At 42.4% G+C, this 23,168-nt stretch overlaps 2 long non-coding RNA genes across 3 annotated transcripts in view; one reads left to right on the top strand and one right to left on the bottom strand.

Moving 5' to 3' along the window:
- Window positions 1-23,168, top strand: part of LOC308579906 — a 33,439-nt gene that overhangs the window by 863 nt on the left and 9,408 nt on the right. The window contains exon 2 of the long non-coding RNA XR_014004625.1: window positions 2,409-2,567. This is a non-coding gene — a long non-coding RNA (uncharacterized lncRNA). The remainder of the gene's footprint in view (window positions 1-2,408; window positions 2,568-23,168) is intronic.
- LOC308579908 lies at window positions 5,017-15,393 on the bottom strand. 2 transcript variants are annotated; one of them, XR_014004626.1, is made up of 4 exons: window positions 15,176-15,393; window positions 13,966-14,063; window positions 9,353-9,448; window positions 5,017-8,334 (listed from the first exon to the last, which is right to left on the bottom strand). It is a non-coding gene; the product is annotated as an uncharacterized lncRNA (long non-coding RNA). The 2 variants fall into 2 exon arrangements; XR_014004627.1 differs by lacking the exon at window positions 15,176-15,393 and having other exon boundaries at window positions 13,966-14,411.

Raw genomic sequence — 23,168 nt, 5'->3', positions numbered from 1 at the left:
CGGGGATTCAAACCACTGACCTTCCCGTCAGCAAGCTCAAAAGGCTTGGTGATTTAGACCACAGGGTCACCTCTAATCTGAACCATTAAGGCTGAAACATGCTTATTTCGTCATAAACCCTAGGCACCAGGCAAAAACATTCCTCTATGGCCTGTGAAAGTGTGGGGGAGTGGACTGTTATTATGATGATGGTGATTAGGCTGTCTGTCATTATGTTTTTATTATGTTTATATCACTGATGTTCTGTATTTATGTGTTTTTAATGTTGTACAGTGCCTTTGGATCTTCCGATAAAGGGTGGTAAATAAATTGAATTAATAATAATAATAATAATTTAACTCAGTGATACTTACTTCTGAGCAAACATGCACAGCATCAGAGGACGCAAAGATGCCACAAGTCTTGCAAGCAGCAGCTCATCTTCTCCCTCTCAGTTTGGGGGGAAGTGGACCAAAGTGGCACAGACATTGTCAGAAACATGTTTTGTTTCTGAGTGGAGAGACTCGCACTCGGGCACAGAAACATTAAAATGCTGTGGTCTCTACATGGACCTCTATAAGCATCTATTACTTCCAACCTGGAGAAAGTGATGGAGAAGAACTCCCATTATAGATACAGATTTAGATATACTGTAGATATAGAGTGAGAGAATTTGAGCCCCTGTCCTGTCAGTATCACCTACATCCACGAGCTAGCCAACTAACAACATCGGGAGGGGAAAGAGGTAGCGCTTATCTCTAAACAGATAGAAAAAGGGACCAATAGGAGAGAGGAGAGTTTTGTCTCGAGGCTTTCGGTTAACAGCTGGTGATTCCCACGCCTCCCACACCCCCGTGTTCCCGCGCCATCTTCTGTTGGCTTCTCAGAGTTTGGTTTATTTTTTGGACGCACCCTCCGCGCTAAAAATAACTCTTTTTTAAAAAAATGCCTCCTAGTTTCTTCCTCAGTTCCCCCAACCCCAACACCACCCCGGGTTTATTCCTGCCTTCTGTGAGTTTGCAAACAGCAGCGCCTCCGTGAGAGAACCTTTTCAGTCCTTCAGCCAAGGACCAATCGAGAAGTTCATTTGTTTAGGCTTGACGTAGAGACTGGGATTCACTGTGTTATCACCAATCTCTATCGTTGTGAGTGGCCTTTGGCTTCATATAGACTCGTATGGCTTATATTGTATGTACTTGTAGTTTTTGCATTTTATGGACATTTGGCTCCACCCTTTAAAAGAGGGGTGTGTGTCTGTAAGGGCAGCTGTGGTCAGGGAACACGTGCTCTGCATTCAGAAGGTCACTAAGGGCGGATAATCTTCTGGAGACAGAAATAAAGGAGCAAAATTGTGGTCTGTGAAGCTTTGCAGTGGGTTACAGCAGTGCCGGATTTACATATAAGGTAAACAAGCTATAGCTTAGGGCCCCACTCTCTTGGCCCCCACCCCCTGCAAAAAAAATCATTCTTAATATACTTCTTCCTAATTGTATTTCAGTTCAACAATTACTTTGATAAAATACATATTTTTTATGTGCAAATGGCTTTAGATACCTATTAGGTTCATAAATTACCATATAGCGTATATTCAACACAGAAAACAGCAACAATTTGTTGTTGACAAAGGACAGCTGGACATATAAAGGGCCCCATTACCTTCAGTAGCTTAGGGCTTCATCAAACCTAAATCTGGCCCTGGGTTACAGTGTAGTATTCTGCTCACTCAGCACATGCTTTTTAATAAATGAAGCCTCCTAGGTCCACCCAACGTTACCTGAACTCTGGAGTCTTATTTTACCAGGCATGGCTAAACCTGCAATTGCCACATGGTTGGTTGCAAACCAATCCCAGAAAGTCAAGTGAGCAGAGCTGCCCCTCAGCTGTATTATTATGTCTAACCTGTCTACATATTTTTAAATTGTGGTAATAATGATAATATTTTATTTATACCCCACCCATCTGACTGGATTTCCCCAGCCACTCTGGGTGGCTCCCAACAGAATATTAATAATAAGAAAGCAACAACATCAAACATTAAAAACTTCCCTAACCAGGGCTGCCCATATGAATGTTGGTTGCACTTCTTCCTTTTCCTAGTGGCAACTTGATTTAAAGCCCAGCCCTTGACAGCTGCTTAGCCCGGAGAGTTTTGCTTATTTCTTTCCTGTCTTTGTGCCTTTAAATGCACATGGGTATATGTAGTGCCTGTGCAATATTGGGCAAATATTATCAGGTTCACAATACTCCCATTTAAATATAGACAAATGTTCTCTTATAGACACTAGGAACTTGAACTTACAAGTGGCCTCTTCATAAATATTAGACGCTTGTGCATTATAATGAAGTATTATATTTTTTTTAAAAAAATGTTTATAATTTGCTCCAGTTCGTGCAGTTATGCAAAGGACATATACCCTTTCTTCCGTTAGGTGGCAGAATGGATCCATCATCATAACCTTTGAAATACCAACTACTGCATCTCAGAAGCTGGAGTTTACTGCAGTGCTATTTGTAGCAAAGAATGGATCTGTGGCTCAGATGGACAAGAAATGGCATATCTGCCAACATAGATACAAAACCAACAAATTGTAAGTTTGCATAAAGGAATACAATGAAGTATATCAATAAGGGAATCCCAGGATGGTGCCTATATCTGTGAATATTTGTTGCATTGGCAGGTGTGAAACAGAAGTTCATTCATATTGATTTAAAGCTTTTTCCACCAGATATCATTAGGAGGTTGAGATAATGATTGAATTCAAGCAGTCAGCATTGGCCTCTGAAGCCATTGGAGACTAAACTTATGGGGGGCTGTGCATATCCCAAAATTCTGCATTAGTGCAGGAAAAACAAACCCAAACATGGATTTTGGTACTGAGTGTGCAGAATTAAACATCTTGGGAATTTCAGTGTTTTTATAACAAACAAGTTTCTAGTCCTTAGTGGGAGTGATGATAGGATTGTCTGTAAGTGGGCAGGAGCTGCTGAAATCTCCAGGTTAGAGCAGCAGAGCTTCAGTGCCTGGTGCAGTACTTTTTCCCTCCTTGTGAAGCAAAATAAATAGTGCAAAGCACATCAGTATATAGAAATATGCTTAGAATTCAGGATAACGTGGTAGATAATTTTGAGTTTTGGAGATGGCACAGCCCTGAAAATGCCTACCAGCCTTCCATGTTACTTTATGCACAGAGGACCTAGGAAAAAGATCCTTTAAAATTATCAAGGATCCAATATCCCACACAAACTCCAACCCATGTGCTTTAGGAAAAGAGGTAGAGGAAGTATGTGCCTTCCTGTGGCTAGGTGAACTGAGGCTGCAGCCATATTTGCATTTATGTGAAAACTACCAGTTAGCAATGGTGATGCATGGAGATGCTTCCATTGGCAAGAGACCATGGGTGGTTTCTTATACATTTTTATTAAAGGTAAAGGGACCCCTGACCATTAGGTCCAGTCGTGGCTGACTCTGGGCTTGTGGCGCTCATCTCGCTTTATTGGCCGAGGGAGCCAGCGTACAGCTTCCGGGTCATGTGGCCAGCATGACTAAGCCGCTTCTGGCGAACCATTGCAGCGCACAAAAACGCTGTTTACCTTCCCGCTGGAGCGGTACCTATTTATCTACTTGCACTTTGACGCGCTTTCAAACTGCTAGGTTGGCAGGAGCAGGGACTGAGCAATGGGAGCTCACCCTGTTGCGGGGATTCGAACGTAGCCCTAATTCTTCTCACTGCTGTAAATCAGTAGTACAGTGGTACCTCGGGTTACAAAAGCTTCAGGTTACACGTTTTTGGGTTGTGCACCGCGCCGAACCCAGAAGCGCTAAATCACACTTTGCGCATGCGCAGAAGTTCCAAATCGCAACCCGCACGTGCACAGATGCAGCGCTGTGGGTTGCGAACACTGTGGGTTGCGAACGCGCCACCTGCACGGATCACGTTCACAACCCGAGGTTCCACTGTAATGCAGGTGGTAAAGACCAAAGAACAGCAACTCTTACCTTTTCCCCACCCCATCCCAGTGTCTGCTGTGGCTGCCTTTCTGTGTCGTTAAATAGTGCAAGAAGCAGCTTTGCCATAAAAATGGTGCTCAGAGGATATCATGTACACAGTATATTCTAGAGCAAGCTGAGGTGAAAGATCTCATACATATAAACAACCAATGCGGAGATTTCCAGGCTGCAAGATATGATTGCACAACTGGGAAATTAGCCTGAGATTGCAGCTGACACCGCTGTGCGGTTGTGGCTCAGCAAACCCTTTATTTCTAAAGTCACAGTTCTCTGCTCAGGGCAGGAGCTTTGCTCCAGAGTTACGGACGTGTGACTTCCATGTGCATTCTCAGCACAGTTGTTCCTAGGCTGACAGCCCTGTTCAGTTTCTCTCTTGTCTCCAGCAATAGTGCCACCTAGTGTATCTGACAGGAAACAGTTCAAGGTGTAGGCAAACAAAATTTCAATTTGGTTTTTGGAAATGTAAAGTTTGGAAATAATGCCAGATGCTTTTAATTCATCAAGAGTTCTAACTTTCCGTTATCTGTGTTTGAATGCCCATTTGCTTATTTTATGTACAGTATTGTGCTTGTGGCAGTGAAGCCTTCTGCACTGATTTCCCCCTTGGGGAAAGTTTTCAGAATGCTTGCAGTCCATCTTCCATGAGAGAAGTGAAAGTTGTTTGGCTGGGATTGGCTGTTTGGCTGGGATTAAGATTTCAAACAGACCTTAGAGACAATTGTAGCTTTCTTGTGGGATAGACTTGAGGACTGGGACAAGATTCTGGGAGATAGGGAGGTTCAGGAACAGGGAAACCAGAGACAAGTTGGGTGGTGCAATGAAGTTCAGCCTAGGCAACAGTTGAGAAATAGGAATGGTAAGGGAAGACCCTTGGTTTTGTCCCAAGGGAGAGGCACGTGAAAGTTTTTCTGTCTCTGATATTAAAGAATAATTATTTTTTTTATTTATATCCCGCCCTACCCAGCCAGAACAGCTAACAACAGTAAAAATAACACAGTTTACATAAAATCATAATCAATTAATTGAAATACATTCTAAAATCAATTCATTCTAAAACCAATTCAGAGTCAAATTAATGGCAACCATTGGGCTAGAGTTCTATACGGATTACAAAAGGAGGGGGTCAGACTGTGCCTCAGCCAAAGGCCTGGTGGAACAGCTCTGTCTTGCAGGCCCTGTGGAAAGCTGTCAAGTCCCGCAGGGCTCTAGTCTCTTGTAGCAGAGCGTTCCACCAGATCGGGGCCACAGCTGAAAAAGCCCTGGCTCTGGTTGAGGCCAGCCTAACTTCTCTGTGGCCCAGGATCTCCAAGATGTTTTTATTTGAAGACCGTGGGACATACCGGGAGAGGTGGTCCTGTAGGTACGAGGGTCCTTGCACCTTGACTGAAGTAGGGGCACTGTTTGCTGCTTAGTCATGGCCAGGAAGATGTATTGGGCTACTGGTGGTGAATATACAAGGGTGGGCAAGGAGAAAACAGGAAGAAGGCAAACTTTCACACTGAGGCTGGAAGAGGCTGTGCAGTACTGTCAAAGAAGCACATTGGCCAGGGAGACTTGGCAGGACAAGGCCTATGCAAACACTGGGTTTTAAGGATTGTATGTCTGATATAGGTTCTTCATAAGGCAATCATTAGGGCTCAGGAATAATTTGATGAAAGCCGGGGGCATCACAACTATATTTGGTTTTTTTGAGACTTGGCATTCTAATCTGAGACTGGGCTTTAGTTTGGTGTTCAAGTGGACTAAAGGCACACAAAAGCTGGAAGGGGAAACAAGCCAGGTTTGGTCTCTAGCTTATACTGAGCTAGAAATGTGACGCTTCACCACAGCTACCCCACGTGCTATTACCTGGGCTAATGGAAGCTGTCACTTGTTGTTGATTACTGCCTGTCTGCCTGCCAAAATGTGTATCACACACTAAGGGGACAATTGATTCTTCAGATCATATAAAATGCCTGAGCAAATAAAAATTGAACAAACAGTCTATCACTGTCTGTAAGTTAGGATGATAAGCCTCAGAAACTCATACGTGCGCATATGCTAGCTATCAGGTAGAGGTGTGAGAGAGTGTGTGTGTCTGTTTAGGAGAAGCAGAGAATGTTGAGCTTCACCTGATTTTGCTACCAACAGAACTCTCTGCTGTCTCTGCTCCTCCTTCTTGTCTGCAAAATGCTTCAGGAGATCTTTCCAATGCAAAATGCAGTTTGAATTATATCGAAGTGTTGCATCAGTTTCTCTCTGATTTTCGGATATCAGAACCAACCCAAGTATGGAATCAAGATTAACAAATCTGATAAAGCAAATGCCAGTTTTGCTTAACATTCAATGTGAACGTGGAAGTGAGTCGCGTTAAAATATTCTTTTTGTCAGCATGTGTTTGTGCTGCTCCCACCTGTATCCACATACTGGTTCCAGTCTTCATTTCCCACTTTTATTCAGACTTCCATCCTGCATCTCTTTCCACATCTTCTATTTATTGCTCTGAACCATTTCCCTCTGCCTCTTCAGTTTCTACTCTCAGTCACTTTGACCTCTTCTGCCTCTCTTCTTTTCAGTGTGAACTTGCTGATCCTCCTACCAGTGACCACTTTCCTCAATTCTCTGCCCTCTATTCATGCTTTTTAAGGCTCCTATTTCTTTTATCGCATTGTCCTGATTCCTTCTCCAAATCTTAAGAGACGCTGCATTGCTAGAAATGCCTGATATTAATTGAATTATTGTGCTCCTGGGAAGGTTTCAATCAAAAGCTATTCTGCAGTTCACTCTTTTAATAACATTTTGTGCATATTTTCTTTGCTTTTCTTCTCGCTCGCTCTGGTGCTGCCTGCTGTTTTGCTTTCCCCCCTTCTCTTCCTTGTGCTCAAGAACTCTGCATAACCAATGACAAAAGACTGCAATTTCACCCCAAGGCTGTATAGATAGCAGCAAACTAAACTATGGATTATGCCTTACTTGAAACTCATGCTGAAGGCGATTGCTACTAGCAGGAAATTATTAGTGCCAAAGGGGAGAAGCAATGTATATTCTTGCCCATTAGCAGGTTCAAGCAAAGTGATTGGTGAAGTTAATAAGAAGAGAAAGCACCAAACTTATTAGATTGCAGCCTCTTAAAGAAAGCATATAATTGGCCATTCCTTCAGATCTTGCCTGAAAGCCAAGAATGAATGTGAAGTGCTAACACACCTTGATTTCCCACTAAGAGAGGCATAAATGGAGCCAGAATCAAATTTGGGCAAGGACAATATCCCTTAATTTGATTTGTCCTTTTACCTTGAGAGAGGCATCCAAGAAGAGTTGACACATGAGAGCCAGAATTCAGGTCAATAAGATACTCTTTTCAGATCAGCATCAAGTCAAACACACCTTGCAGACTGCTTGCATTACAATGGCACCTAGGACACAAGGGTAGCTGCTCAGAGTCATTCTGTCTGGCTCCGGAGAGTTGGATGAGCAAAGCATATGTTTGGAACTTGAAGGACATTACTGTAATGTGGTCAGAGAGGCTGGTGTTGAAGAGAACACAAGAATGGTGTTGCATGGACTGAAGCAAAGGACAGATAACCCAAAACTAAGCATTGACTAACAGTTCATTGGCATGACGTTTAAGGGTTTGGTAATATAGTGTAAATGACTGACAAAGGATAGCTGCATTCTTCCCAGCCAGATATAATTACAAATTTGTTCTGCCTGACTAACACCACTGTATTGGCCTTTGTTTGATATAGGCCACTCAAACTGCTATGTCTTTGGGTGTGGCCCCCCCCAAAACTGGTGAAACGGTTAGAATGGCTTTGACCGCTTATGTAACATACAACTCTTGTCCAGAAGAATTTGCAATTTCTGTGCAGTATGGAAACTGGCTGGAGCAGAGGCGCTGAATTGCACCCAACATTTTTTTGGGAGTGGGCTGTTACGCATTTGTGACATCACACACATGCCACTGCTGCCCTTCAACCTAGACAGGCCGACTCAACTGTTACTCAGAAGTGAGTCCTTCTGACTTCAATGGGAAATACACCCAGGTAAATGTAATTATAGCCTACTGGGATGCAGGTGGTGCTGTGATCTAAACCACTGAGCTTCTTGGGCTTGCCGATCGGAGGGTCGACAGTTCGAATCCACATGACGGGGTGAGCTCCTGTTGCTGTCCCCCAGCTTCTGCCAACATAGCAGTTTGAAAGCATACCAATGCAAGTAGATAAATAGGTACCGCTGTGGCAGGAAGATAAACGGTGTTTCCATGTGCTCCGGCACTTGTCACGGTCCTCCGTGCACTAGTAGCGGTTTAGTCATGCTAGCCACATGACCCAGAAAACTGTCTGTGAACAAACGCTGGTCCCCTTGGCCTGAAAAGCGAGATGAGCATAGCACCCCTTAGTTACCTTCTACTGGACTAACCATCCAGGGCTCCTTTACTGTACTTTTACCTTTTAATTATAGCCTCAATTTTGCTTTAACTCAGAAAGATGGTGGCAACCAACTTAGCTAACACATGTAAGAGAAGTAGCTGCAATATTTTATTCTGTAAACTTTGTAAGTGATGCAAAGAGGAGCGGGCAGCTCTTAGCCTTCCAGCTCTTAACAATGATAATATACCTGCCATAGAATTCTAGCCCATGCTGAACTGTTTTTCTAACTGAAGCCACTCAAACATTTCAGAGCCTACTTTAATTACAGCAGTGGGCATGCTCTTGATTGGGCAAACCAGGAACACAAAATCCTTGCTACGAATGAGAAACAAAATTATTCCGAAATATATCCGCCTTTGTGCATAGTAACAGAGGAGAAGGAGTATCTTATGGGTGCAGAGTTTGTAAAATATGGTTCAACACAGGGAGTCTAAATCCTATTATTCACATTAGCCAAGGAGCAATCTTGTTTCTACTTTTCATTTACTTTTCCTATTAAGGCAAGGGTTGTCAGACTTGGACATCTCTCACAGCACTTTCTTACGGCTATAACTTGTTTCTTTCACAGTACTTACAAGGCTGTCATGGTTGAAAGTATGTGCTTTAATTTCTTCCAGTATTGATTCATTCTATGAGCAGAGTAAGGGATTTTCAGTAAATTGCTTAATAACAATGAAGTGCAAAATGCTGAAATCTTTCTTCCATGCCTGTTTTTCATAGCCCCTGTTTCCTTGCAGAAAACATTCATGCCCCAGGAAATTTAAGAAAAAAATGTGTTTCTTTAAAAACACCACCACAAAAACTGCTTTCTTTGTTTTAAAAATGCAGCATAACTGATTGAAACCAAATAGTGTGTTGTTTCTATCTAGAGTTATTATGGATTCTGGCACATTATAAGAATGTGTCATTCATCTTCAATAACAGTGCTCAACAATACCCAATCTCAGCTACTCACTAGGTAGAAAATATAGGAAGGGTGTTGAATTATTCTTCCTGGAGAAAACAGTTCATAATAATCGCTTTCTGGGTTCCTCCTGACTTTGAATGCTACCTAATTGAGAAAATGAAGTGAATTAATTAATACATGCAGGGACCCAGATGAGCTCCTTAGCCAGAGAAATTGATTGAGGAAATTTTAATCAATTTTTGACTGTCTGTGAAAAATACAAATTAAAAGAATGCCGAAGTGATTTCACTGGGACAGCCGCTAATCTGAGCAAAAGATTTGTACAAACTGGCAATCTGGGAGTTTTATGCAGCTAGCTTCCTCAACACTCCTGACCCCTAAGTACTTGGTTGGCACTATCAGTTGGGCCTGAAGACCATAAGCAAGACAGAGGAAGGGACCTAAGAATTAGCAAAGGACCCACCCCCTCAGCCCTCTGTTTCGTTCCTTAATCACTGCATGCAGTGGCTGATAACACACCACGCCAAAGGTGGGAATTCCTTCAGCATGCAAATCTGTTCTTTTGGCTCCCAAGACTCTTACAGATCTTGCGGAATGTTAAACTATCGCAATTAATATGGAGAGAGGCAACTAATGCTGATTCTACTCAGCCCTGATCCTCATAGTTTAAGTTCAATCATCCGGTTCCATGGGAGCTTGAGGCTCACAGGGGAAGCAGGTGATGTCCAGAGAAGGTCAGTTCAAAGTAAAGGGTAGAACCTAGGACTGGGTCTTACTGGCTAAACATTCTCCTTCTGGACAATGGCGATGTTATGAAATCCCCATGTCCCCATCAGATCTACTGCATGTTGTGCCAGGAAATTCTAATGTATCATTATGTGTTGGCAGAAGGGATGTGAAACCACCACTGCAGTATGGGAGCTTTGCTGCCTTAAGAGTCCCAAAGTGCTTTATGCTTACTGTTTCCAAGGTAGACTTCAGACTCTCCTATAGCACACCAGTTTGTGCCACTGCACAGTTTGGGGACTTATTGTTCCCATTTGCTCTCCTTTCTGTCATAGGCTTCCCACGTTAAGATTTGGTGAGTTACTCAAATATGCCTTTTAGTAAAGACCCAAGATGACAGTTGTTTGGAAGAGCAGACGTGTTCTCTTCCTCACCTTAGGAACAAAACCTTTAGGAATAATTCCTTAGATGGGAAATACATAGTTGTGCATAGATTATGCTTCTGCGATCTCTCAGTATCAAATGAACCAAGGATCCCTGGTGCTCTCTATGTGCACCTTATTCGTAAGCACATAACGTATATAGTTGTATTTATAGCAGCATAGTTGCTGTTTGATTAGACATCTTAAAGAATGAATTTGTAGCTGATTGTCTGCAACTTTGGTCACATGTCACTGCTTAATATTAGAGAGTAAGTGTGTGGTTTTCCTTTCCATGCGAATGGTGGAAAAGTTCAGTGGATGTGGTCACAGTCCTTATGTGCCCTCATGTTCCTTTAGCCAGTAAATGTCAGTTTAAAGGATTTAATGCCTAGTGTTGCAGAATTATCCTTTTTTTTGGGGGGGGGTATAGTAGATTAGAAGAGGAACCACATGGTTGCCTCAACAATGGTGAACATGCTTATTGTGATGGAGTTTTGTCTAATTACTGTCAGGAACAGTACAGTACTTATAGTTGGGCACCATTGTCTCAATCTGCCCTCTCTTTCTTCTTAACAGAGTTCCCAAACTGACAGTTTGTACTGGACAGAGGGAAGTGGCATGAAACAGATGACCCCCCCCAAAAAAAAAACAAAAAACTTGCACGACCACCACAACCTGTCCACACAGAATCTGGGCAGCCAATGCTTATATATACACATGCCACACAAATATTGAAGGTCCAGCCCATCTTGAACTTTCTCAAATTTTTGTTGTTTTTTGCAGTAGACAAAAAGGTGTTGGGGTTTTTTTTAAAAAAAGTACATTATTCCAAAATATTAGCTGAATAAAGACAATGTTGTGTGTCAGCATACAGAGAGAGAGAGAGAGAGAGAGAGAGAGAGAGAGAGAGAGAGGAAAAGCAGCAATTATAGCACTATAAATTGTAAGTGCAGAAATGCCCTTCATTTGCCAGCTACACACACAAATACATAGATGGACTTCCACCCACATTGCCTAGCTCATCACTGCGGCGCTGCCACCCACCTCTTTTATATCTGGTATAGAAAGGGAGATGAAAGCCATTCACTTTGAATGCCTTGGCCTGAATAGGATTCACGATAGCAGTTGCCTTTCAGACTGGGTAAACAAGCAAGGCTTTTTATAGCAATTAGGCCAAGGTAGGGGGGGGGGAAAACATATCCGCATACCCATACACCAAAAGCCTGATTCTTATTATTAACACAATATATCCTGGGGATAACTTGAAACACACAGGGTGCCATTTAAGGCCTTCATTCAGGATGCTGGTTAGCCATGTATATATCTTGCCGCAGGGTTAAATATTTGGGTTTGGGATCAGGGCAGCGCCATCCATTTGCAGATGGCGACACTCAGATGCTTGCAAACAATCGATAAGGGAAGGAGGAGAATTTCATTTGGTGTACATTTTTACTTCTTCTTTTATTATTCGCATGATATATACAGGCAATGAAAAATTTATGTAAGGTATGTATTACAATATATTACAATATATTAAAGAGAGAGATAATAACAAGAGTACAATAATTAAATAGCATAGAAATGTATGTCTAAAATTAATACCCAAGACATACATGTAGGTATAGTTTGAAATATTCTTACAATAAACAGTTAAAAGTTTGTTTTCACCTTTTTGTAAGATATGTATCTTTTCTTTTTAAAATACTCCTATAATCTCAGTCTCTCTCTCTCTCTGTGTGTGTGTGTATGTGTCTACCCTCCCTAATTATAAGAGTGCTGCTTGCTTATTAATTAAAGAGTAACCACTTAGCCAGCTGATTTGGTCTGCAGTTTAAAGCAAACTGACCTCAGACACATCTTTTGGACTGATACGTGGATCAGAATGTAATTATCCTTCACACTTCAGATTTTGTAATACTGTTCTTGGTTCAAAGAAGGCACTAAACTGCATAGTGGGAATATATATATATTTAGGATAAGGTGATGTTTAGAAAATTATCCATTGAAATAAAACACCGGTACTTAAAATTCATGTACTGAGATAAAATATGCATGCATATATAAATACAAATTTGTATATAAACTTATTTTAAAATGTCCATCCCTACAACCAGTCAAGAAGTAGTAATCACAGCATCTATTTAGTGCTTTGGAGCTGTGGTCAGTTAGATGAAGGTGAACAAGTTGCAACTAAATCCAGAAAAGACAGATGTAATAGCACCTTCACTCGTCTGGGGATCCATGTGCTCTAAAGAGGGCTAAGGTTGCCACAGATTAGTAGTGTCTCCCCTTCCCTAATGAGATCAGGTTTGCAGTCTAACAGAGCTACTGGACTCTGCATTGTGGGTGAAAATCCCACATGGTAGGGACACCAGCAGTGCATTATTACCAGTGGCATTCTCATCCCTTCCTAGAGCAAAGGGGCCTAGCAATCTTTATTATCTGTGTAACCTAAGCTAAAGTATTGACAGGACAGGACAAAGGGGACCTGTGGGTAGGGAGTAGAAACAACAACTTGTCTTGCACTACCCGACAGGGTTTGGGCTCCTGACCTCTGCAGAGGCTGGGGACTTGTTATAAGGAGATTTCGACTGGTGGCGCGCAGTGTGACACAATGGTTGACTAGGCTGCTAGAGTGACTGTGGAGAAAGACTAGGAATGAATTCAGCTGAACATTGGTTAGAGCTCATTTTAGACCTGTTTTTGCAACAGCGAAGAAATCACACTTCGCCATCACCATTGCCCTGCTGCGTTGGCTTGGCCAGAGGAGTTATTCCAAGTAGTGAAGGAATTCTTACAGACTAGCCCCCAAAGTAGTGAGGAGGAACCCTTGGCAGCTTACTGGAACTATTATGCACGGCACATTGCAAGTACACACTAGCTCTGTCTTGCTCCACATTGAGAACAGGATCTATGATGGTGAGAGGCGGCGGCTTTTCTATTTTGTTGGATAGCTTTCAGCGTGCACAGCCTCAGAACGTGGGCAGCTTGCTTAAAGGACTGAGGCCAACCACTTTCTCATTTGATCCATGTCCATGTTACCCGATTAAGCTGTCAGAGGAAGACAGGCCAGATGGGTGGTTAAGGCTGTAAATCTATCTCCAGAGGAGAACAGTAATCCTGTGGAAGGAAGCAGTTGTGCTGCATTTACATTAAATGCCCTCATTTGATTCTACCACACAGGGTAATTCCTGGCTACTCTCTAATTTGTTTAGTTTGAGAAAGGCGGTAGAGTGGTAACTACTCAACTCCCAAGCTTTGTTGAAGAAAAGTGATTGTTTAGATTCTTTCCCATCTGGATTCCAACCTAGTTTTGGACTGAAATGACTTTGGTTGCCCTTTGAAGATGACCTTCACCAGGAGCTAGCCAGGGGAGTGTAACATTTTGGTGCTGGTGAACCTTTTAGCAGCTTTCAATACCATTAACTCTGATATCCTTCTGGGACTTCTGGCTGACATGGGACTGCGAGGAACTCTGTTGCAATGACTCTAGTCCTATAAGGCTGGACATACCAAGAACAGTGGTGCTTGGCTCCATGACTATGGGGTTCCTCAAGGTCCCATCCTTTCCCCCATGCTATTTAAAATCCATGTGAATCTTTCATCTGCACCTATTTGAAAACAAAAATATATTGCACCTATGAATGCTAGGCATATGTTCTTGCAGAGGAATGTAACTCTTCTGAAAGGATATCTACACACATATCAAGATATCAAAAATTACAACTTTGGCAGTCTTTGGTAGTATGGGCCATTTCTTTAGCCAGGGGACAAGGAAACCTATGGCCCTCCCAGATGTTGTTGAAACTACAAACTCCCATCAGTACCAGATAGCAGGGCTCATGGTCAGCATCCATCCGCATCTGCAGGGCCAAATGTTTCCCCACCCTGCTCTAGGCCAGTGCATATGGATACCAAGGGCTGCTGCAACAGCCAACAAAATAATTTTAATAGGCTGGAAATTAACTCTATTCCCTTGATTTACTCATAGCTGAACCAGATGGCAGCCTTAACCACAAGAGAGAGAAACAGAGAGAGAGAATTGTTTATTGGAAGCATAATAAAGAAAGTACTTAAACTGAAATATAGACTTAGTTCTTAGAGTGCTTTGGAGAAGAATTGGAAGTAGAATGAAGTATGTGACCTTTAAAAAAGGGTACATCCTAGTCTTGGTCTAGCATACCTGAAAAGATGAGCCTATGCACCCTTTGATATGGGGTGGACTACTCCCAATTCTCTTATGCAAAGGTAGTGAAGTAAGCCTTACCTTTCAGAGCGCACTATCTGTAGGGATCTGTCCTTCCCTTTAGAATGAATTGCAAAGCTTTTCTGCTTTTAAAAGTGCTCAGAGACTGATTATCTTATAGCAAGCCTCACGCCTCCCCTCTCATTGACACTCACACAGATACCCACTCCCCACCCCCCATAGCAGTTACTTCATTTCTAATGGTCATTTGCCATCAAGAAAATCCTTCGTCTACTTGAATAGGTGAACAGATGTTCCATGTAGATGCCAGAGAACCAAGAAGCATCACTGTTGCCACCTTCCCAAGGATATGTGAAGTGCCACAATTTAAATTTCTGAAAGCTATCCAAAGGAAAAGTTTTCAACACTTCCTCCCGCTCCCGAGATACTTTGCAACTTTTCAATTTAGTTTTGAATGTAAACAGGTGATTCGATTTCACAGTTCCTGACAGAATGTTTGTTTTCAACAAAAGTTACTTTCTGGGCCAGCTAGAATTTGGAATGGTCCCAATGGCTTGCATTTACCTCTCCCAGAAATACACATTTTCTCCTCTGAAATGCAAATTTTCTCACTTTAAAAGAACACTTCTGTCTCCTACATTCTACGGAAAAAATAAATAAAGATAGGGAAAAGTCTCGTATCCAGAGAAATAAACATGAACAGAATTATTAATTACCTCCTCTTAGGAACTCTTCATTTCTTGTCAGAAGTAAACATACAATTGTCCTATTGCAAAGAGTCCCCCGTCCCCCACATCCCAACCTGACTCCCTCCCTCCCCGAGGACAGATCAGTCTATTAAGTTTCACCAAAGTCCATGATTATATTATTTCTGTAACTTAAAAAAAGAACCACTAGTAGTAAATATACCACACTAACCACTGGGGAAGTGTGACTAGTTTCACACCAAAATTCCCACTGGAGCTGCTAGATTTCAAGTCAGGTTATATTTAGCAACATACCATTGTTATGTGACATTCTGTCAAGTGATCAAAGCTCTGTCAAACAATTACTGTGCAGAAGATAAAAGATGCTGGAGAAAATGTTATTTTTGTGATAGCATTTTGCCTGCAGTCTTGCTTCAATTTAAGCACCTCTGCTCTTCAAACTACAGGCACAAAGAGGTAGCCAGTTCCACCAATTAAAGGCAAAAACTCATTCCACACAAGCCAAACCTGACAGCATACACTGTGCACCCAGTTGTGTTAAAAAAGACACTGAGTAGACATATATGTTAAAACATTTTAGTCTGCTTTTCCACCAAAGGCTTTCATGTCAACATAAAAGACAAAAGTAATTAAAAAATGCAACAATATTCATCAATATACATAAAAAGAACTTAACATAAATCTGCAGCAACATGGCACCAGAATAGCAAACTATAGAGAAAATAAAAATGACTCCAATCCAAAGGACTGATTAAACAAAGCAGATTTAACTGAATATCTGAACACCTGTAAAGTGGAGGACCCTGGGACAGTTAGGCACCACTACCAAAAAGATCCTGCCCCACTACATCGACAAGTGGAGGTGGGACACAGAGCTGGACCTTTGCTGCAGATCTCAACTGATGGGCAGGTTCACGTGGCAGAAGCCTGACATTTAAATATCCTGATCCCAAACTATGCAGAGCTTTGAAGATAATGATCAGCCCTTTGCAGGGCTCCTGGTTCATTTCCTAACACAATTCAAATTAATGGAGTTGATTGAACCATTGAACCATGCCATGAACTTCTGAGAGCAATCTCGTTGCAGGGTTATTTATATACCAGCTGCATTTTCTAGACACATTTTCAGAAGACCAAATTACAAGAAATAACAAACCTAGTTCTTTGGAAAGTATGAGAGTTGTAATTCAGTAGGGACTTGGGATCCCTAACAGCACCTCTTCCAACTACGATTTGCATGATTCCCCACCCCTGGGGGTTGGGGGGGTTGGAGGATGAGACATCAAGTGTATAGAAGGCAGGGTAAAAAATGATAAATACAGTGGTGCCTCGCAAGACAAAATTAATTCGTTCCGCAAGTTTTTTCATCTAGTGAATTTTTCGTCTTGCAAAGCACGCTGTCGGAAAAGTTTTGGAAAAGCTTCAAAAATCGCCAAAAACCTCAAAAAAGGCGTTCTATGAGTTGCTCCTCGAAGTCAAGTCACAACTGTATTAACGGTGTTAAGAAAAAGGAAACAAACTTGCAAAAAACGCAAGACGTTTTCATCTTGCAAAGCAAGCCCATAGGGAAATTCGTCTTGCGAAGCAGCTCAAAAACCGCAAAACCCTTTCGTCTAGCGAGTTTTTCGTCTTGCGAGGCATTCGTCTTGCGGGGCACCACTGTAAATAAAGAGCCAGTGTAGTGTAATGGTTAAGAGTATTGGACTGTGATCAGGGAAAGCAGGGTTTGAATCCCTTGTGCTAGGTAGGACAACCAACCCCCCTTGTCCAGTACAGCCCCCCCATGCCCCCCCTCCGATACTCCTTAGTATGGAAGGGGGATAAGTTCAATTCAGTTCTACTCGGTTCACTTTTATAAGTGAACTTCCCTGATTTGCAGTTTCCAAAATGATATGCAAGCCAAAACACAGTCTTCCTTCGGAAATCTCACTTTTCTGAATGTTGAAGTACAGTTCTGCAGTCCAGTATTCCGTACAAAAAGTGCATCTTCTAGTGTAAAGTGTGCATGTTAATGCATATACAGTGGTACCTCAGGTTAAGTACTTAATTCGTTCCGGAGGTCCATACTTAACCTGAAACTGTTCTTAACCTAAAGCACCACTTTAGCTAATGGGGCCTCCTGCTGCTGCCGCGCCGCCGGAGCATGATTTCTGTTCTCATCCTGAAGCAAAGTTCTTAACCTGAGGTACTATTTCTGGGTTAGCGGAGTCTGTAACCTGAAGCATATGTAACCTGAAGCGTATGTAACCCGAGGTACCACTGTAACAGTAAAAAATAACATACAAAAATGCAGTCTGTTGAGGGAAGTTGCCTTGCAATGGCAACACTGCATATAAGAATGTGTATATTAATAAAAATTTGAACTAAAATACTGTTGTGATGAATTTTTCATGAGGACTTAAAAACACACACCAAACAAACTGGTGTAGGAGTGTAGAGAACGGAACTGAATAGTGGAATAAATAAGAAAGGGAAAGAAGCTGAAACTGGCATATTCACCCATCACTGCTCCTGAGGGATGGTAACCATATGGAACAGTATATGATACGGTGCTGAGAGCTGCAGTAGATGGGGGCAGGGAGAAATCAGCAAAAAGCTGGTGCCCGTTCCTTACACAAGTTGAAGTGCTTTCTGCTAACACAAAGCCACCATTGGCTACAATTCTATATATTCCCCCATAAAATTCAGGTTTGTGCACTGAGATTGCAAAACAGCACTTGGAGATTTGTCACATATCACGTAAGTTGCTGGAAATGATTGTGTGGAAAGCAGCCTTGATAGAGGCACAGCAAGGAAGGAGGAGAAGCAAACCAACATTTTGGAAGCAGTAAGAGATATGAGTTATAAGAAAAGCACTAATAACCAAAGAGGAAAATAGTAAAGGGCACTGTGCAATGCAGAAGACATTGGTTTTGATTTATTGTAATATTGCATTTTTAGATAATTGCAGCCGCCCTACGGGCAGGTAATAAATCTAAATAGCAGTAGTAGTGGCAATTGGTAACGACAGGGCAACTCTCCATTTCAGCACCAATCTTGCTAGGTAGGCTAACAGCCCTGAGAAACCCAGCCTAGTCCTTCCTCTCTGCTGCTGCCAACCACTCGCGTGTCCCTAGGGCAAGGGGAGGGGCAAGATTCCTACCTCACTATGGTGGTTTTCTTGAGAGTAGGGGAGCAGCCAGCTAAATTCCAGCTTCAGCTTGTCTGCTGTACCACATATTTTAACAATCTCTGCACTGGAGAGCCAGTGTGGTGTAGTGGTTAAGAGCGGTAGACTCGTAATCTGGTGAACTGGGTTCGATTCCCCGCTTCTCCACATGCAGCTGCTGGGTGACTTTGGGCCAGTCACACTTCTCTGAAGTCTCTCAGCCTCACTCACCTCACAGAGTGTTTGTTGTGGAGGAGGAAGGGAAAGAAGAACGTTAGCCACTTTGAGACTCCTTAGGGTAGTGATAAAGCGGGATATCAAATCCAAACTCTTCTTCTAAAAAAAAAAACAACACAAAAAACAATCTGTGCACTGCTCTGGTTTCACCAGAAGCGGCTTAGTCATGCTGGCCACATGACCCTGAAAACCTGTCTGTGGACAAACGTCGGCTCCCTCGGCCAGTAAAGCGAGATCAGCGCCGCAACCCTAGAGTCGTTTGCGACTGGACCTAACTGTCAGGGGTCCTTTACTTTTACTTTTTAGTGCAGCAGCCCAAGCAGCCTAAGCACGTGGGAGTTTAATTGGTGTGTGCAGAAACCAATACAGCCCAGAAATCCAATTAAGCAGTTCATTCCAAAAGGAGTCAATGCAAAAAAAAAAAAAAAAAAAAAAGGAAGGAGGAGAAATAGCAAGCATGCAGGTCAAAATGTAAATAAAACACTGTAATCAGGATATTGGTCTAACTAATCCTACACTTAATTCAGACTAACACAGAATAATTTACACTTATTGGTCAAGCTTCAGGCATCAGTTGAAGGTTGCGAGATTCAAGAGGAAGAATTCAGCACTATGGTGGAAAACCTTTGGCCCCGTTTCCTATATCTTCCAATAATTTTAAACATTGATTTTATTGTGGACTTTCTGTGTTTTATAATAACTATTGTTGCAAACTGCTTTGAGAGTTCCTTGGGGCTACATAAACTGGGATGTAAATTTTAATTAAATCAGACATTCAGTGTATATCTTAACACCACAGACTTAAACTGCTTTCCAAGCCATTTCCTCTCATCAGGGAATCCTGGCATATGTATTTGCTGTGACAGGAGTTTGGGATCTTTGACAGCATTTTCAACACCCCTTTTCAAACCAAAATTCTGAGGAAGCCATGACAGGATTAAAATGGATTAAAGAAATTATAGTGTGGTTAGGCTCTCAGAATGACCGTGAAGCTATTCTTAACCTTTAATTTAATTTGTGAATGCAAATAAATAACAATGTGATTAGAGGCGGGAATATAGTAAGGAAATGATACAGAGAAGAGCATCTGTTTAATCAATCATAAGTAATTTATTCAAAGTGTATGTTTCTAAAGACAAGGCTGAATATCTGTATCGTATCCTATACACGCTCAGTTGACGATAATCTCCATTGAACTCAATGGGATGTGTTGCTGAGCAGGTGTGAATAGGATCATGCAGTTAGATATTCAGGTAATCTGATGCATCTCTCAGTTCAAGCGTTATGCTGAAAACAATTCTCTAAATAATATATCTGCTTTGTTGGCACCTAATGCTGAACCCTAGCGAGAATGCACAAGTGTGCAGGTATCCAGAAGGAAAATTGCAGACTCTTTGCTTCTCCTTCAGTTCTGCTGCCACAGTGCTACCTTGGAGCTAAAACTATGGTTTGACTGAGCATTACAGATGAACCTCGGCTCATGGTTTGTTCCTCCCCAAAATATGAGCAGTAACTTGCTCCCAGACTAAGGATGTGACTTTAAGTTTAGCTTGGCAATTGTATTTGTTTAGTTTCTACTTTGTACCTAAACTGCAATAGCCTGAGGATAGGTCAGCTGGATACAGCATGGTGCCAATAACACCAAGGTTGCAGGTTCGATCCTCATATGGGACAGCTGTCTATTCCTGCATTGCAGGATTAGACCAGATGATTCTCAGGGTCCTTTCCAACTCTGTAATTCTATGACTGAGCTAATGAGGGCTGCAAATATCTATCTTGCCTGTTCTCTCTAAGCCGTAGTTCAGCTTAGGGTTAAACTGGGCCAAGGTCTATTTAAAGGTAAAGGTACCCCTGACCATTAGGTCCAGTCGCGGACGACTCTGGGGTTGCGGTGCTCATCTCGCTTTACTGGCCGAGGGAGCAGGCGTACAGCTTCTGGGTCATGTGGCCAGCATGACTAAGCCGCTTCTGGCGAACCAGAGCCGTGCACGGAAACACCGTTTTCCTTCCCTATTTATCTACTTGCACTTTGATGTGCTTTCAAACTGCTAGGTTGGCAGGAGCAGGGATCGAGCAACAGGAGCTCACGCCGTCGCAGGGATTCAAACCACCGACCTTCTGATCGGCAAGTCCTAGGCTCAGTGGTTTAACCCACAGTGCCACCCGCGTCCTCTTAAGGTCTATTTAGGTCTTGTTTAAATATGCTAAATGTATCAATCAAGCATCTTAACAGATTTGTCAGATAAAATACTGATCATAGATGCCCATCTCTCTTTATCTGTGCACAGGCCTACACAATACCAAACAAAATGTCCCTGCTTTATCAAGAAACTGGCATAAATTCAGAAAGGTTATTGCACTTCTCTATGTTTGTGCACAAATAAGTAGTTGTCTGGTATTGAGTCAGCTCCACCTAGCTCAAGTGTTGCCTGACTGACAGTGGATCTTCAGGATTTCAGGTAGGGTTTTCTCCAAGCCCTACCTGGAGATGGGAGGGATTGATTCTGGGACCATCTTCATTCAAAGCAGGCTCTCCACCACTGAGCTATGGCTCTTTCAATGATAATGCCATTTAAGATGCTCAGGAGAGTGATAAGCTATGCAGAGCAGCTTGTGCACGTAGAATATATTATACGGAAGTGGCCAGATTTTCCTCTTGCACAAGCTGTTTATACAGTGAAAATAGCTGCCATGCCTGTGGAGCAGCTTCTCTTGATCATATAATTCTTGGTTCCCTATGGCTCAGTAGTATGCTACAACTTCAGGTGACGCGTCCTAGTGGGACTGTATTAAATTTAGTGGCAACTTCCTCCGAGTGCAATAATGTCACAGCTGCTAACGCTCTCATTCTTTGGAATCCTTTCAAACGTTACTGTAAACTTATTTTACATAAGGGGTACCTTTCCAGCAGGAAAATCAAACAAACTAACTGGAACTAGGGAAGTGCATGTTTACATTTCCACACAGCCGTTGTGCTGTTTGTGTTAGGGTAGGCATGCCCTTGCCAGGAAAGGGCTGCCCAGGGACCTTAGGACCTGGAGTTTGTGACTACATTTTCATATGAGGAGTTTAAGGAAGAGGATGGGAATACAGGGAAGAAAATAAGGACAGCTTTGTGCCTATAAACAGAGGAGCTAAATCAGTGTTTCTCATTTGCAGAGAAGGAAAAATAAATGATTGGGGGCTATGGAATTTATAAAATTGTGCATTGTATGAAAAAGTGGATAGAGGTATTTCTTTCTCCTGAATTCATAAAACCAGAAGATAGGATGACAAATAGCTACAGGCCATTACCGGCAGGGGGACAAGTGCTACAAAATGTTGCAGTGTATCCTCATCCTGTTGCAGGCATGTTTTGAATCTTGAAGCAATGTTTGGTGTGTGGTCTCAGGATGGGAGACCAAAAAGGGGCCCCTTTTCCATCCTTCCATCCTTTCTCATTGTGCCAAAGTTGGGGGGGCAGTGATGACAATGAAACTCTAGTTTCAGAGGCTATATGCCTCAAATTTAATAATTACTGGGGGAAAGGCAAGAGGAGTGAAGGGTTGATGTGTTACCGTTCTTCCTCTAGGATTTGTTGAAGCAACTATGGGAAAGAGTGCTGGGCTAGTTGGACCTTTGGTCTCATACAACAACACTCTTCTTTTTGAGCATATTTCATTCATGTGGGACATGGTGTGCCAAAGATAATCTGAAAAGCAGTCTGTTGGCAGTCTGTTATCCAGCTGTCATTGTATGCTTGTAACTTTTGACTAAAACCCGCTGGAAACACAGAACCAGCCTCTGCTGCTCATTAGCCCTACTAATGCAAGCCAGATGGACATGAATCTAGCTGCATTACCAAAACACTTGAAAACATTAAGAGGCTTTCTGAAAATCGATGACAGAAGTATTATTCCCCATTTTATAACTGGAAACAGAGACAAGAGTGACTTGACTGAGGACCACCGTTGCCCAACTTGTACAATAAACCATGGCCCACCACATGCTATGTGTAGTTGGCTTTAGCAGCTACTAATGTATTGACAAATGAATCCATGCTAACATTAAAAAGCAATGTGGGGTCTTGCCCATCATAAGCACATATGTTGATCTGATGGCAGAAACCTGAAGTAAATTTCCAGGATGCAGAGTTGCTGTGGGTTACTTCAGGACCTTGGATAGCTCCTAGCCAACAGACTGCAACACAAAGTTCATCCAAGGTGTGAGATGCTACCCGCAAATGAGTTACTTATTAAAACATCTTTTCTCCAAGGAGTTCAAGGGTGCATTCATGGTCCCTCTTCTTACAGATTAGGTCAAGGGACAGCGGTTGGCTCAAGGTGAACCTTGGCGTCTCACATTTCAGTAGCACCCTGTGTGATGCCAAAACCCGGTGTGTTCCTCCCTCTCCCTGCCTTGAACTGGAGTAATCATC

This window comes from Podarcis bocagei, assembly GCF_964188305.1.
Source record: "Podarcis bocagei genome assembly, chromosome: 2".
Taxonomy (NCBI): domain Eukaryota; kingdom Metazoa; phylum Chordata; class Lepidosauria; order Squamata; family Lacertidae; genus Podarcis; species Podarcis bocagei.
Note: the sequence above shows the minus strand (reverse complement) of the source record. Positions and strands in the feature narration are given on the sequence as shown.